We start from the raw sequence: 15,130 nt of genomic DNA, 5'->3' as shown, positions 1-15,130 counted from the left end.
ACCCTCACAATAAAGAATTTATTCCTTTACATGGAAGTTGAATGCCTGCTCTTTGTAATGCCATAAACCCATGTTTTTCTGAGGCTTAAAGCTCAATACTGAAACAATATTATGAAGTACCAGAGTTTGAGGAAATACCTTGCTCATGTCATATCCCGTACCCCTTTCAGTCATATCCTTTATAAAGGCATTAACTATAACTAACTGTTGAAGATTCATCATTATATATGTAGTAGTAGCTTTCTATATGATATCAGCTTTCATGAAAAGATACACTCAAGTATTTGCACTTTTTTATTATCTGCCTTTATGACAAAATGTTAATTGCCTTTCAGTTTCTGTCTGCACTTACATTATATAATACTTTCCAAGGTCCTCTGGAAAAAAAACTTTTCATTTATGACTCAGGATGGACCTAAAGTAAAAAAACATGTATGTAAGTACATCTGATAAATGCAGGTAGGTTGTTGTATAATGTCACTATCGGTACAAGCCTTGATTAAATGTGGAAAAACATGCGCCTGGGGAAAAACAACCACACAAACATGTATGCTCCCTCATTTTGTTAAACCATTCTGTTTTTCTAGCCAATCTCACCCTTTCTTTTCTGAACTACATACTCAGAGCCTTTTTTAAGTGACACTGAGGAGTCAGACTGCAATTGTGTTGGGACAGCAGTCATTCACCATCAGGGGAAGGTGCACATGGATTTTCATATGAGCTCTAAGATGCAAGACAAATGTATTGCTGTTGTTCCCATTGGTGCCAGTTCCTAATTAGCAATCACAATAAATAAATCATGTACATGAATCATCTGCATGTGGCTTGTGATATGCTAAAGACCAGTGAGCTGCTGTAGTTTGGGTTGAAAAGGCTGCCTCATCCTGACCAGCCTATGTCCTGATGGGCTGTAGGTCCACCTGCCTGTGGGAAGAGAGACCTCCTGCTCTCTGTGGTGGCAAGTCCAGAAGCCTTTCTTCTCTTCTCTTGGTTATAAAGTGAGGCTTTCTCAAAAAGGTATACACCTCTACAAAATCTCTTCCACCTTCTTGAGAACTTTAAGATTTTCCTAAAGTTTCTATGGCAACTGTCATCCACCTGAAGCCAAGTTTCAGTTATTCTTAAGTAACTGGTTTTGATTTGACTTTCAATAATTGGTTAAAGCACAGCTCTTTATAATGAGATGTACCAAAAACTGAAACACTGTTTTTGTGATCCCACATCCAGAACCTCACTTTTGGGGTCCCTTTCAGTCCCTTTGGTGTCCTGTGATAGCCAGCTCTGCAGCTGGGCCACCCTCCTGTGAGGCTTCTTCAGCAGGCTCAGCAGTCAGTCCCACCAGCAAGGAAGAGCAGAGGGATGTCCCCACCACCCTGCTTCCAGCCCTCCTCCTGTTATCCCACCCACCTCCCATTTTTCTCCCACCTCAGATGGGATTTGGAGTTAGAGAAGCTCTAACTGTGGAGTGGTATGGGGAAGCAGGACGTGCTGAATATTCATTCTGGGCTAAGAGACTATTCTTGGCTTAATTTAACAAAATGAGGTAAAAATGCATTTCTTAAAGAAAAAAAGATGATGTCACCTCTTTCTCTTGTCAACTTCTTAGTGTTGGAAAATGAAATTTTATTGTGTGTACATGAGGAGGCAACTGAAACCTAAGATTTTTTGAAACTGGTACAACCCAACTGCAGAAGGTCCTTCTCAGCCTTGGTGCCTTGTGTCCCAGAATGCATTTTGTTAATATTTAAACTCAATCTTTTGACTCTTATCCCAGAAGCCATAGCAAGTGTTTGTGATTTAAGCGGGGTTATGTAAGCAGGTCAGCCCTTGCAGGTGGTAGGGAGCAGTACTTCTGGTGGAGCTGTCACACATGGGCTTTGGCAACCCATTGTTCACTGTTTACATGCACTTTCATCTCTGCGCAAGCCAGATGTTCATGCACACAAAACAGAGATCATTCTAGTGTATGAAATCAAAGCTTGCCTTGTCTTCAAGAAGAGATGGCCTAAATGCCATATGTTGTGTTGATTCTGTTCTTCAGGGTTCTGCAAGGATTAGGATGCATTTTCTCTCCGTAGAGATGTTTTGGGTCTTCTTGCCATTTTTTTTTCCCTAGATAGCAGAGTAGCTTCAGATAAATCTTCCACCTTCCACCATTCTATTTTTTTAACTTGAGTTTTACTTGAGTCAAACAGTTCAAACACTATAGTCCTGAAAGGAGAACTCCAATTGCACCAAGGTAAAGAGTTATTTCATACCCATAACTTCTTTAGAGATCTGTCTCAGTGCCCCATCAGCCTGGCTGACCTGCACAGAGTCTCAGGAGAGTAAGGAGTCCTGTGCCAGGAAGGAGTCCTGGTGTGCAAACATGACACCCAGCACACGTGGTACTGTGGCTTTAACCTATTTGCCTTCATTATGTTGATTAGAGATCAGGGAGAGCAGAGTGTGGGACCAGGGACTCAGATGGGGGTGCAGAGGAGACCAACTTTGACGGAGAGATAAGATGAATGGTTGTGGAAGTCCATCCCTGCCACCCTACAACTTTATGTGCCTTGTGTTCACAACAGGCAAGAAAAGCTTTGATAGTTTTGGTCGCTTCAATAGTTTTGGTGTTTTGAATTCAGGGTGGAGAGGATGAGAGAGTACCATGTTTGTGGCTGAGGAGCAAAGTAAAAGCAAAATGCATAGAAAGATGAAATGTCATGCTGGGTAGTGGATGTCTCCTTAAAGCACTGACAAATTAGCAGATAAATCTTCACCAGAAAAGACCAAGGATGAATACCCCCGGCACCCTGTTCCTGATTGATGCAACTGTAAAAACATGTTTTTTCTTGAGAATCGATGCATAAAGCTCTTGCCTCACTTCCTAGACATTTACCTATCTGTGTCTATCTGTGCCAGATTCCTTGTGTACATTTACGAAAACACAAATGAATACTACTAACAAATCCAAAGCAATCATGAATGAATATTAATGGCAATGCAAACAGAAGCACTAGGCTGGCCTAATCATGTAAAGAAGGAGTTAGGACTCTTCTGACAGCTATAAAATATTCTTTTCATCTATATTGGTATCTTATGAAAATGTTATTCATATACACATAATAGTTACTTTTGACATTTTAAAATAAAACAGATGAAATGCCATTGGAATCTTTTATTTCTGGTTAGCATCTGAAAACCAATTCAAAGTATAATTTTTACTCAAGCATAATTTATTAACATAAACCTGTGTTGATAACTTAAACACTCTGAAGATAAAGTGTTTGTAAATACACCTTTCATAGAATCAATCCAATTTTTAGAAGATAATAGTCCAATTAGAGGAACAGTATTTTGATTAGAAGAGCAATTAATGCTTGTCTAAGTGTCATTTTTATTACATCTGTTTCATTCTACAGTTAAACATTAGCTAAGCTATCTTAATATTAAGATATTAATGATATAATATCACTTGTCATTTTTAGGACCTTCCGTTCAAGAATCTTGAATTGCTTTATGACTATTAATGGACTACTGCATTCCGCTGTAGATAAACATATGATACGGTATACATCAAGTCCAGGAGTTGGACTTGATGATCCTTATGGGTCCCTTCCAACTCGGGATATTCTATGATTCTGTATTTGCTTTACTTAAAAGAAACTGAGACATCAGAAAATTACTCTGTGTCACATCAAATGTTGCATTACTGGTAAATATTTTGGAAGCTTCCTTTGCAAAGACAGCTTCTCTTGTGACAGCCAAGACAGCCCAATGCACAGTTCTTGTTAGAGGCAGATGTTAGCTCATAGCAATCGATATTCTTCTTTGATCTGGAATAAAAATAGCCTTGGCTGGGGGAAGCTTTATGAGAGCCACATCAGAAAGCTTGAAGGTTTGTTCATTTTTCTGCAGAAGTGACCAGCAACTGGAGGTCATGGACACTGGTTGGCAGTTGTCTAACCAGGTCCTGAATTATTTTAAGGAGAAAAATGCCGTGCTTATATTCCCTCTCACTCCTGCTTTGAGTCCTTGAGACTGTTTTAGGTCTTATATTTCTGGGTTGAAAAACAGTGACCTAGAAATCTGCTTCTTCCTTCGGGCAGTGAAAAGCAGAATGGGGATTTTGATGGTGGTGCTATTGCTCTTGTGTCGTGCTCAGAACAGGGCTGAATTACTGACATGTTTTTTCTCTCTCACCACTAACAGCTCAAAATCACCACCATGTCCTTCAGGAGTCTGCACTGATTTGCTCCATGACCAACTTGTTCATGGGTGGTTGTGCCTCAGCTACGTGACCTAGGTATTCAGGTGCTATTTTTTGTGTGCTGCCACCCACAAGGATGTCTCATCAGATGTCTTCTTCTATTGTTTCCCAACAACACCTCTTTAATCCATTTAGTCATCAATTTGGCCACCAGCAGGAATTCCAGAATTACAATAACTGTGCTTGAGGTTGTTTGGGAGGTCTGCAAGGGGTATTTCAGGGATTTGATATTAGCCTGTTAGACATTAATGTGACTGTGCTCCAGCAAATATGTCAAGAATGCAGCTATACAAATGACACAGGTACCTCTGTGTCAGAGGCTCTGAGTGGGAGCTCCCAACCTCCAAACTAGACAAAAAAGGTGATAGATGAAACCAGAGAGAAACAAGTTCGAAACTGATAAAGGAAATCCTCTCTGTCAGTTTCCAACTCAAGGTCAAACTCATACAGTATCACTGAGGCCAATAATCGAACAGGAATTTAAGAAAGACTATTGATGGCCCTACTTCACAGCTGCAGTGCTCTGTGCTGAGCTGCAGGTCTGTGCAAAGAGCTTCCCTGCATTAACTCTGCTTCAGGATGAATTCTGGGATGGTTTCAGTCCAAATGGTTCAGACTTTTCTTAGAATAGGACTTAAGAAGAGCACATTCCTCTTCTGTCAGCTTGTGTCTGTGAAGTGTCCTCATCTGCTCGCTGACACTACAACATACCCCGCTAGCTCCATGGAGTGGACCTTGAGGGTGCAGACCTGTTGAGATGGGACCAAAATGAAGCCAGATATTGTGTCTCCCTTTTCTTTTCTTTTTGCTGTTACTCTTTAAAACAGCCCAAGAACCAATACAAGCTAAAGAAAACTATTAAGATTGCAAAGTAAAGTGGGCCAAATTAGGACATGACAGAATGCAGGTTTCTTATCTGCATATGTATTGGATTAATTGCAGGATATCACGGCTGTGTCCCATGGGATCCTTGCATCTTGCAGGTGGAGATGCAGGTCTCCACTGGAGATGGATTGGGTGGCTCATGGAAGAAGGCTGGACTGGATGTGCATAGCTGAGCTGATCACCCTCGGCTCTCTTTGTGGAGACATGGGCAATTCCAGGGTGTGATTAGCCCATCTTCCAATGCTGGCTAACAACAGCAGGTATCTGAATTGTTCCTTGTGAATATCTGTCACTCCTAGTGACTGCAAAACCACTCCAGAGGAGTATCCCAAATGTGGGAGACCAACACCCAGTCCGTCCCAATCTTTGGGATTGCTTTGATCCAGGTGCAGGACCTTGGGCTTGGCCTCAACAAACTCCATGATGTTTGCTTGGTTCCACTTCTCAAGCCCATGAAGGTCGCTCTGAACAGCATCCCTTCCATCTGCAGAGTCACCTTCACCACCCAGCTTGGTGACAGGTGAGCTGGGCTGGTCTAAATGGGTGTGGGTACTAATGAGGAGGTCCCCTTCCCCTCTCCAGCACCCTGACATGTGCTGTGCAGTGCTGATGTGTACTTTTTGTCCTGCTGCAAAGGTGTTCACATGTCACTCGATTAAAGAACAGGTATGAAAAGAACAGTAAGAAAAAGTGGGGAAAGATGAGTGTGAACTTGGCAACTACCAGTGAAACAGACACTAATAGCCAGACCAGTTTTACAGCATAAATCATGTCAGGGGAGCAACAGCAGATCAAATGCTTTGAAGTGAATCTCTGCAACTAGGTTTTCCTTAAGAGCATTGTGTGTGGGGTTTGTGGTGATAATGCAACGTACAGTGAGTGGTCCTAGTCCTTCCCAAACCCCCAGTGTCTTCAGGAGCTTTCAAGTTCCCTCAGCTCCCTCTGGAGGGAGAGAAGTTGTTTTAGAGTTGGGAAGAATAAATGTGCTTGAACCATGGGCTTGGGGAAAATGGAGTTGAACTAGAGCATAGTTACTCTGAATTTAATTATAAATACACCAAGAGGTAAGCTGGCTCAGATGTCTGCTTCTGCAAAATAAGTTAATGTACTAATATCTCTGGTGAACCATGAAAATATATCCCTAGAACAAAACCGCTGCAGAAAAAAAAAATAATGGATTTTAACTCATATTTTATAGCATTGCTGAATCTATGTCTAAATATTCCCAAGTTGTATGAATAAGAGAGTACCACAAAACCAGAGGTATGTGAAGGGATAACATGTCCTCTGTTGTCCTCCATGTTCAATCATAGAATCACAGCATGGTTTGGGTTGGAAGGGGCTCTGAAGCCCACCCAGTTCCAGCCCCCTGCCATGGGCAGGGACACCTCCCACCAGCCCAGGTTGCCCAAAGCCCCATCCAGCCTGGCCTTGAGCACCTCCAGGGATGGGGCAGCCACAGCTTCCCTGGGCAGCCTGTGCCAGTGCCAGGTTCCCAATGCTGTTCACTCACTCCAGGTGAGTTCTCTCAGTGCTGTTCACTCACCCAGACCACGATTCAGCTGTGTCCATAGCTCCCTATATGACTTTTCTCCCAATCCACAGAGCTGTGGGCACAGCAAATACCCATGGCACACGAACAGGACAAAGCTTCCACCCTCGGCTCTGCAGGGAAAAGCAGTGCATCCCTCTGAGGGAGCAGAAATACCTGAGGATTCCTTATCCCTGTAAAAAGAGCAGATCTGGGCTCCTTGCAGGTTCTGACAACGTACTTTAGGTTGCTGCTACGTGATTTTGGGATGTTGGAGCACCTGGTGTCCTAGCATGACCTGGCATTACCGTGCTGGGTGCTTCTTTTTTATCATACTTTAAACCATCCTTGGAGATCCACAGATATCCTCTTCCCAAAGAAGCCGAGCCTTGCTGAGCTGATCCAGGCACTCCCATCACCCTGCAGCAATGTTTAGGGGTATGGCTGCTCTTCACTCCCACTCACGTAGACATACCTGAACTGGCTAAAACTGGTTAATTTAGATGCTGATAATAGAAAACACTCCGGTCTGGCTTGCACCTAGTTGCATAAAAGCTCGTGCACGTCTTCTTTTCTTCTCTCCAACTCCTGGGTTCTTGTATCAATATATATAATAATAAAATAATAATAATTATTATTACAATAAATTTTAAATCTTACTGACTCCCTGGCTCACCTTTGCTTTCCTCCAGTGCTGAGAAGTTGACTACAAGTTCATGAACCTGGACACAAGGGAACTTCCCTACTGAAGAGGTTCTGTGGTGGCACAGAAGGTCTGTCTGGGCTTCTGCGTATCTGGATCCAGGAGTCAGCAGAAGCAGATTTGTGCTGGTGTCCTCCAGTGTGAGGGTTAGGAAAAGTGATTGGTATGAACTCAAGCACATGAAGTGCATTTCAGGACACCATGTAGAGTGAAAGACACAATGCTTGACATTTTGGTCTAAAATGGGGCAAACTAAGCCTCCAGAGGGGAGCACATCCCCGCTGCAAGCAGGCACATGCAGTACCCTAATTGCATGTCCAGGGGTTTCTCCTGCCATAGGGCTGGGACCTGCCTTCTCCTCATAGCTCCTGCCATCACAGAACTGACAGAACTGAAAGCCAGACGGGTTAAATAGAGGGGAAAAAAAAGCTTTCCAGACAGGTCCTAGCTCACTTTTATAGCAGATCTCTTGATCTCTGCTTTGGGTTGCATGGTGGAGCAGCCTCAGACCATATGAACCAGCTTCCTATGGACGGGAACAAATGGGAAGAAGTGCTCCAAGGGTGCATCCAGGGGTTGTCACAAAGGGGCATTCAACAAAGCCAAGCTACAGCTAGTCCAAAATAAAACAAACAAACAAACAAACAAGAGAACACTGAAATGTGGATTTCAGGACCTCAGCATCAACTGCGTTGCTCTACAGATCCACTCCTGCTTGTATGTTCTACCTCTTACATGCAGGATAGGTAGCTTTTGTGTCTGCATTGTTCACTTTGTAACACAAGTCATGGTGCTTTTATTCATTCTATCCCACATTTTTTCCTCTGTGTCTCTTTTCCTCTCCTTCCTTTTCTTATGCTTTTGTACAAGTAGTTTTAGGCAACATTTGGCTTGACATCATCTTACTACCAGCAAAATTGCATTTCTTTATTGTTGAGACGCCAACTTTACTGCAAAGATTAGTCATGTATCATTCTAGGATGCCTAAGTGTTATTGAACATTTTCTTTATTCTCTGTATCCTAACAATAAATATAAGATGTATATATAAAATTTTTATGTATAGACTTTTGCTTATAGACTGCAGGTAAAGTCCCCCGGGTTGGCAAGACTTGCTGTGATTTTACCCAGGACTATTTAAGGAATCAGAGAAGCAACCTTTGACTGTCTTCAGACACCTGGAGAAGGATGGGATGGTGTGGGTCTTGCAGAGTGCAAAAGCACTTATTTCATTTTTTACAGAAAGAGAAAGAAAAAACAAGGGAATTCTAGACTTATTCAATGCTTTTATGTATGTTTTAGCACCTTGGCAGTAATAAAGAGATAAGCAGCTACGAACTGACATTTTTAAAGAACAAATTGCATCAAACTGATAAAGCATTCTCTTTGATAGGGTAACCAGCCTGGCATAGTTCTAAGGTAGAGGTGAAACTTTCTAACGATAACAATACCAGAGGTGAGCAATAGGCAGTCAAAAGCGTTGTGAAATCTCCTTGGAGCTTCTAAAGAGCAGGCTAAATAACCTTGGGGACAGGTGGGCAGGAAGAACAAACCTCCATTTCTACCTTTTCTCAGTATTCCTGCATTTACCATAAACCATATGGAACCAAACTCTGCTCAGTGGTGAATGAGGTCCTGTCTGTGTCCCCACTTAAGTCATTTGTCACTGTTGACAGCTGGGGTGTTTCAGGACGTGCTTTGCATCTTACGGTGTTAATGGTTAGGTATTGTCATCAGCACTGCTCCCATTAAGGTCCCAAACATACTTTCCTGTAAGTAGGTAAAAAATCATTAATTTGAGACAGTTTGCTATGAGTTTATGATAAAGTAGTAGAAAAATTGTTTCCAAACATAGAATCATGAAGTGGCCAAGGTTGGAAGGAACCTCTGGAGGTCATCTGGTCCAGGTGGCCTAGATAGGGCCAGGAAGAACAAGACTAAGGGACTTGTCCAGGTAAATTCTGGATAGCTCCCAGGATGGAGACCCTACAGACTCTCTGGTACCATTTTCCAGTGTTTGACCACCTTTAGGGTGAACATTATTGCCTAATATGTTAATAGGAATTTGCCATGTGCCATTTGCCTCTGTCACCATATTGTCTTGCACAGAGGAACCAAAACTGGACACAGTCCTGTAGGTGTAGTCTCACAAGTACCAAAGAGAGGGAAATAATCACTTGTCTTGGCCTGCTGGGTACACATTTGCTAATGCAGCCCAAGAGTCTGTTGGCCTTCTCTGCTGCCATAATGTTGGCTCATGGTCAACGTGGTGTCCATCAGGACCCCCAGGACCCCTTCTCCAGAGCTTCTTTCTCAGTAGCTGGGGCTCAGGTTACGTTTTAGTGAAGGGTTAGTGCCTCCCAGGTCCATGACTTCGTTGTAAATGTTATAATGTACTGTATTAACACAGAATGACAAGCAAAAAACAATGTCAATACAGCTAATCTATATCAATTACGGTTCTTAAAGGGTGAACTGCAGATTAGCACAATGCACCTTGATTTTTGTAGTATCAGTTGATTTGCTGTGCTAGATCAAGGCTTTCTCCTGTCCAAGTACAATACAGCACTTACAATGTTAATGCCACAATGATCTTAGGTGAAGGAAATGTGTGTTGTTTATCACACTGTTATCACTAAGAAGGCCCCAAGCAGAACAATAATGTTGTGCTTCAAGGAGAACTTTGACGTTCATAAAGGAAAGATGATCTAACAGTGGCAATTTATTACTTCAAAGATTTTCTCTTTGAACATAGAAAATGCCCCTGACTCCTGGTGTAGGATTTCCTGCGAATCACAAAACCTCTCTCTTTGCTTTATGGATTAAAAGGACTGAGGGAGCAGATCATTAGAAAGCCCATTCCCTTAGTAGAAGCGTGCCATTTCCTTGATGTAATATATATCTTTTGAAGGGCACATGCAAGCTAATTGCCTTGTTATTTGGGTTTTACATTTATTTTAATTACCATGTTTGCCAGAGCATTTGGAATCATAGAAAATGAAATACTGCATAGTCACTGCATTTTTTTTAATGGCCATCTTTTGGCACAAAAGCGAGATTTTAGTTAGCATGAAAACTTGTGTGGAAATTTGCCACCTTAGTTTAAATTTACATGTATCCCATCAGTGATAAAATCAGTGAATTGTGCAGATATTTAAAGTACAAATAATTTCTGGTTTTGGTTTTGATTTTGATTAAAAAACTGAAAATGGAAGCTTAAACTGTATGAAAGTGACTTTTCTCTTCTCTTCTCTTCTCTTCTCTTCTCTTCTCTTCTCTTCTCTTCTCTTCTCTTCTCTTCTCTTCTCTTCTCTTCTCTTCTCTTCTCTTCTCTTCTCATGTGAAAACAAACTGGTACTTTATGATCAGTTCTGGTGTAAATGTCTATGAGGAAATTTAAATGAACAATTAAAAATGGAGCATAAGAAACAGAAAAAATTGGTTATGTATAATCCTATCCTAATGTACATTTAGAAAACTTTGAATTATGGCCACTGCACAATTTTATCCTGCAGAGAATAATCTTTTTCTTCCATATAACCTAATAGAAACAATGCAGACTTTTCCCATGTTCAGACGTAGCTGCATCTGGCCTTATCTCTCATCTTCCCTCACAGCTATGAGGTCACCAATTTTCAGAACTGAGTAATGTGCGGGGAACAGAATTTTACGAGGTACACCGTGTTACTGATATGCCAAGCTATTCACTGGTATTGCAAAATAATTAATCCCCAAGAGGAAGTCAGATGGAAAGAAATCAGGGAGAAGGACTTCTGAGACAGAGCTCACATTTTCTATCTGAACCACAAGCTTGAAAAAGTTGAGCAAACGGATGGCTAAAGCTGTCATCATCTCTGTCACAGCACAGTTGTGTGCAATCCTTCTTAAATGGGGTGAGTTTTCTTCTCACTAGCTTGATCTATCTCATAGTTAAATGTTTAATGTAGGTGACCTGTGTTTCCTCTGTGCTCAGCAGACAGCACTGCTACAGTCACCTTAGCAGGACAATCCTTGACACCCATTTTGGGATGAGGTGAACAACCCTCTCAATCTGCAGGCCTTTCTGCATCTCCCGTAGGAGCCCAAAAGAATAGCTTCCAACTTGACCTGCCAAACCAGATGTCTGACTTCTTGACAGCTGCAGTGAGGTGAGACAAGTCCTGCCTTGATTGTTCACTTTTCCTGTATAAATAAAAGCAGAAGCAGGAATCCTTGAGGGCCCTAAGGAAGGTTGTGTTGGCCCTAGTGCATGCACATAAGATGGGCAGACAGCATCTCCTGGCCACTTACTTTCAAAGTCACCTGCTGACCATGCAGGGAATTTAGGTGCTTTCTTTAGGAGGATTGCTTCAGTGGGTGACAACCATTTAAATGCAAAGAAGGGTCACTCCCTCAGGTGAGGGAGCAGCTGCACTGAGCCTGTCAGGGGCAGAGTGCTGGCTGTTTAACCACATCATGTGATGAGGCCTTAGGTATGTCAAAGTCACAGCTTGGACTGAGGCCCCTTCTGCAGGCACCACCTGGTGTGAGAGAACTTAATGTGGTCCTGCCAGAAGACCCACCTCTGGTGCTCCTTGGGGGGCCTGGAGCTCCTGTCTAGCTCATCTTTGTCTCAAATTGCAGCACTTCTGCACCCCCTGCCCCTGCTCGCTTATGTGAGCTCCCCTGAGCTCCAGCTAGCAGAGGAATGTCCCAAATGCTTAACTCTCCTGTAAGCAGCTGGGAGCCACAGATCGTTGTAAAATACCGACAACAGAGTACATACCAGGAGTCCTGATATGCTTTTGAGACACTTGTCCTGCCTCTTCTCTGAATCTGAGGTGTGCTGCTGTTCTGCATCTGACCCTGTCCCGCTTTCCTTCCTCCTTCCTATTTATCCCATATTGCCCACACATTGTCATCTCCTTGCTTGGTGCAGAGCCTCAAACAGAGCAACTCACTGTGGGATGGGCTTGCTGTAGCTTTGTGGCCGCTTCCATAGTCGTCTTGTTTTAATGCTTGAGTGATAGGAAGCTTTTCTAAGCAGAATGATAGAATGAACAGTACAAAAAGCAGTATGGTACCCTGCTTTTGGACGTAAAGCAAAATAACAAATGCCACATCTGTTTCATTCTGGGTATGCCTTGTACTACCATGGTGCTCACTCTCACAAAAAAAAAAAAAAAAAAGAAAAAAAAAAAAAAGAGAGAGAGAGAGAGAGTATACCAGAAGGATTTACCAAATATGGGAAGAATCTAAAAAATATGCTTTTAGTTAAATATGGCTTTGCAAGGTACAGGATACTTATGTTGACCACCTCTGACCATAGAGTGTTAGATCTTTCAGTTCTGTCTTTCCAAGTCAGTGTCAATGCAATATTCTGACTAGATTAATAATTTTATCACCTTGATGTGTATGTGTACAAATACACAAGTGCATAACCACATAAAAAAGCGCAATTTGTAATATTCGGTATTAAAAAAAGTAAAAATGCAATGAGCTAGGGTTTTACGTCTACTTCTCTCAACGAAATCCTTGCAGATCTTCATTAGTCCATGCAGTCATGATGCCCTCTGTTGGCATCAGTATGTGCCTGCAGCTTTCCTCCTCCAGCTCCGAGTCAGAGCTGACTTCTCAGGGCGGCTAAGCAGAAGGCTTCATGCTCCAGTTTATTTTCCTGACACCGAATCACAGAAAGGCTGAAGCTGACAGGGCCCTCTGGAGCCAGCTTCTCCAACCCCTGCCCAAGCAGGGACACCCAGAGCAGGCTGCCCAGGACCACGTCCAGGCGGCTTCTGAAGATCCCCAAGGAGGAGACCCCACAGCCTCTGTGTGCAGCCTGTGCCAGTGCTCAGTCACCCACACAGCGCAGAAGTGCTCCTGGTGTTCAGGCAGCACCTCCAGTGTCCCAGGCTGTGCCCATTGCCTCTTGCTGGCACCGGGCACCACTGAAAAGAGCCTCGCCCCACCTTTTTTTAAACCCTCCCTTCAGGTATTTATAGACACTGAGGAGATCCCTGATGAACCTCCTCTTCTCTGGGCTGAGCAGTCACAGCTCTCTCAGGTTTTTCATATGTGAGGCACTCCAGTCCCTTGATGATCTTCATTGGGCTCATTCGAGCTTGTCCATGTTTCTCTTGTACCAGGGAACCCATGACTGGACACAGTAATCCAGGTATCAAAGATTACTTCCTTGACCTGCAGGCAATGTTCCTCATGCAGGACACCATCAGCCAGCTTAGCAGCAAGGCCACATTTCACACGTACAAATGCAATAAAAGTCAGGAGCAATCATGATCAGGATAAAATTAGGATGCAATAAAAATTGGGAGTGTACACATGTACTGTAACTTTTCAGGAAAGGAGCGCCACAACAAAAGAAAAGCAAGGTAGAGTCATATTGCAGGAGCAATAGAACAAAAAGAACTTGTTCTGTTCTTTACAACTAACATGATTTTAAAGGCAATGCACTAAGAATTGACCTTTATGGTCATTATCACTCAGTGATGTAAAACATCAAGAAACTATTTTAACAACATCCAAATTCTGTCAAAGTCCCAGGAATGTTCAGAAAAGCAGTGCTAGCCACCATGGGCAAGGCTGTTTGGAGGTGACTGCCAGGCCTACAGCAAATGGTCTGGAGGGATCTGGCCCCACACTCCTTCACCTCCCCACTTTCCTTGTCCAGCAAGACACACTTTGGTGCTTTCTGCATTTCTCCAGGCCTCCACATCCCCTTGTTATTTCTGAGTCCTGAAGCAATGGCCACAGAAGGCTTTGTCCCTTTGGTGGCCCTGGTAATCATGAGCCTCTCCTCTACTTTCCAAAAACATCATGGTGCAGTGTGAACCTGCTGCTGCATACTTCAGCCTCGAATCATTTCTTGTTGCAGAAGGTGGTCTTGTTTGCTGCTCATCTTAACAATGTACTCAAGGCTTTTTTTTTTTTTGCATCTGAAATATATATATATATATATATATATATATATATATATATTTTTCCCCCACAAATAGTCATGGCCTGCCAAGCATGGCCTGTACAGGGAGGATGGGCTGTGGGGCAGTGCTGTGCATAGCCTGGTACCCTGCTGTGCAATGGGGTGGGGAAGCCATGGAGAAATAAAACCTGTTGGAAACCATGGAGAAAAAAGCTGTTGGATGGGTGCTGTCTGTCAGGTACAGCTGGAGGATTTTTGCATTTTGTTCTCTTTGGCCTGCTGGTTAGTGAGGATGGAGACAAGTGATGAGGCCACAACACGTATGCTGTGAGTACAGGGGACTCTGGGGTGCTTCCTCATTAGCCAGCCTAAGAAGTAGGGATTTAATCACTGAAATACCAGGCACATACAGTCTGCAGGGCTGCTGAAGGAGCAATCAGAGAAATCCTGCTACAGAAAGACAGGAGTCCTGCCCGCTGCTGACAGCCTTCCCTCTGAATGTTCACACAGTGTTAGTAGGTGCCAGTGCACACGTTTCCTAAAGCACTTTCCACAGATTTGACTATATTTTATTAATGGGCATATTTCTCCTCTCCCTGATGGTTCCTCTAAATAATTCAAGTCTGCTTTAATCACAAAGTCTGGCATTTATGAATATCATGCCTCTCTTCTAAGAGAGGTCCCAAATTGGTGTTTAATGATGTGCTCCTCTATGTGGGAAGCAGCAGAACACTGCCACCTCATGGCAATCTCCATTCCCTGCAAGAAATTACCAAGCCCGTCTAGGAAACTTGTCAACCCTTTTTTCAGAAAATACTTTCACTTTGGGGCAAGATGGGCAATG

The sequence above is a fragment of the Aythya ferina genome (assembly GCF_964211825.1).
Source record: "Aythya ferina genome assembly, chromosome: 1".
In the NCBI taxonomy this organism is placed as follows: Eukaryota; Metazoa; Chordata; class Aves; order Anseriformes; family Anatidae; genus Aythya; species Aythya ferina.
This window is presented reverse-complemented; position numbering follows the sequence as displayed.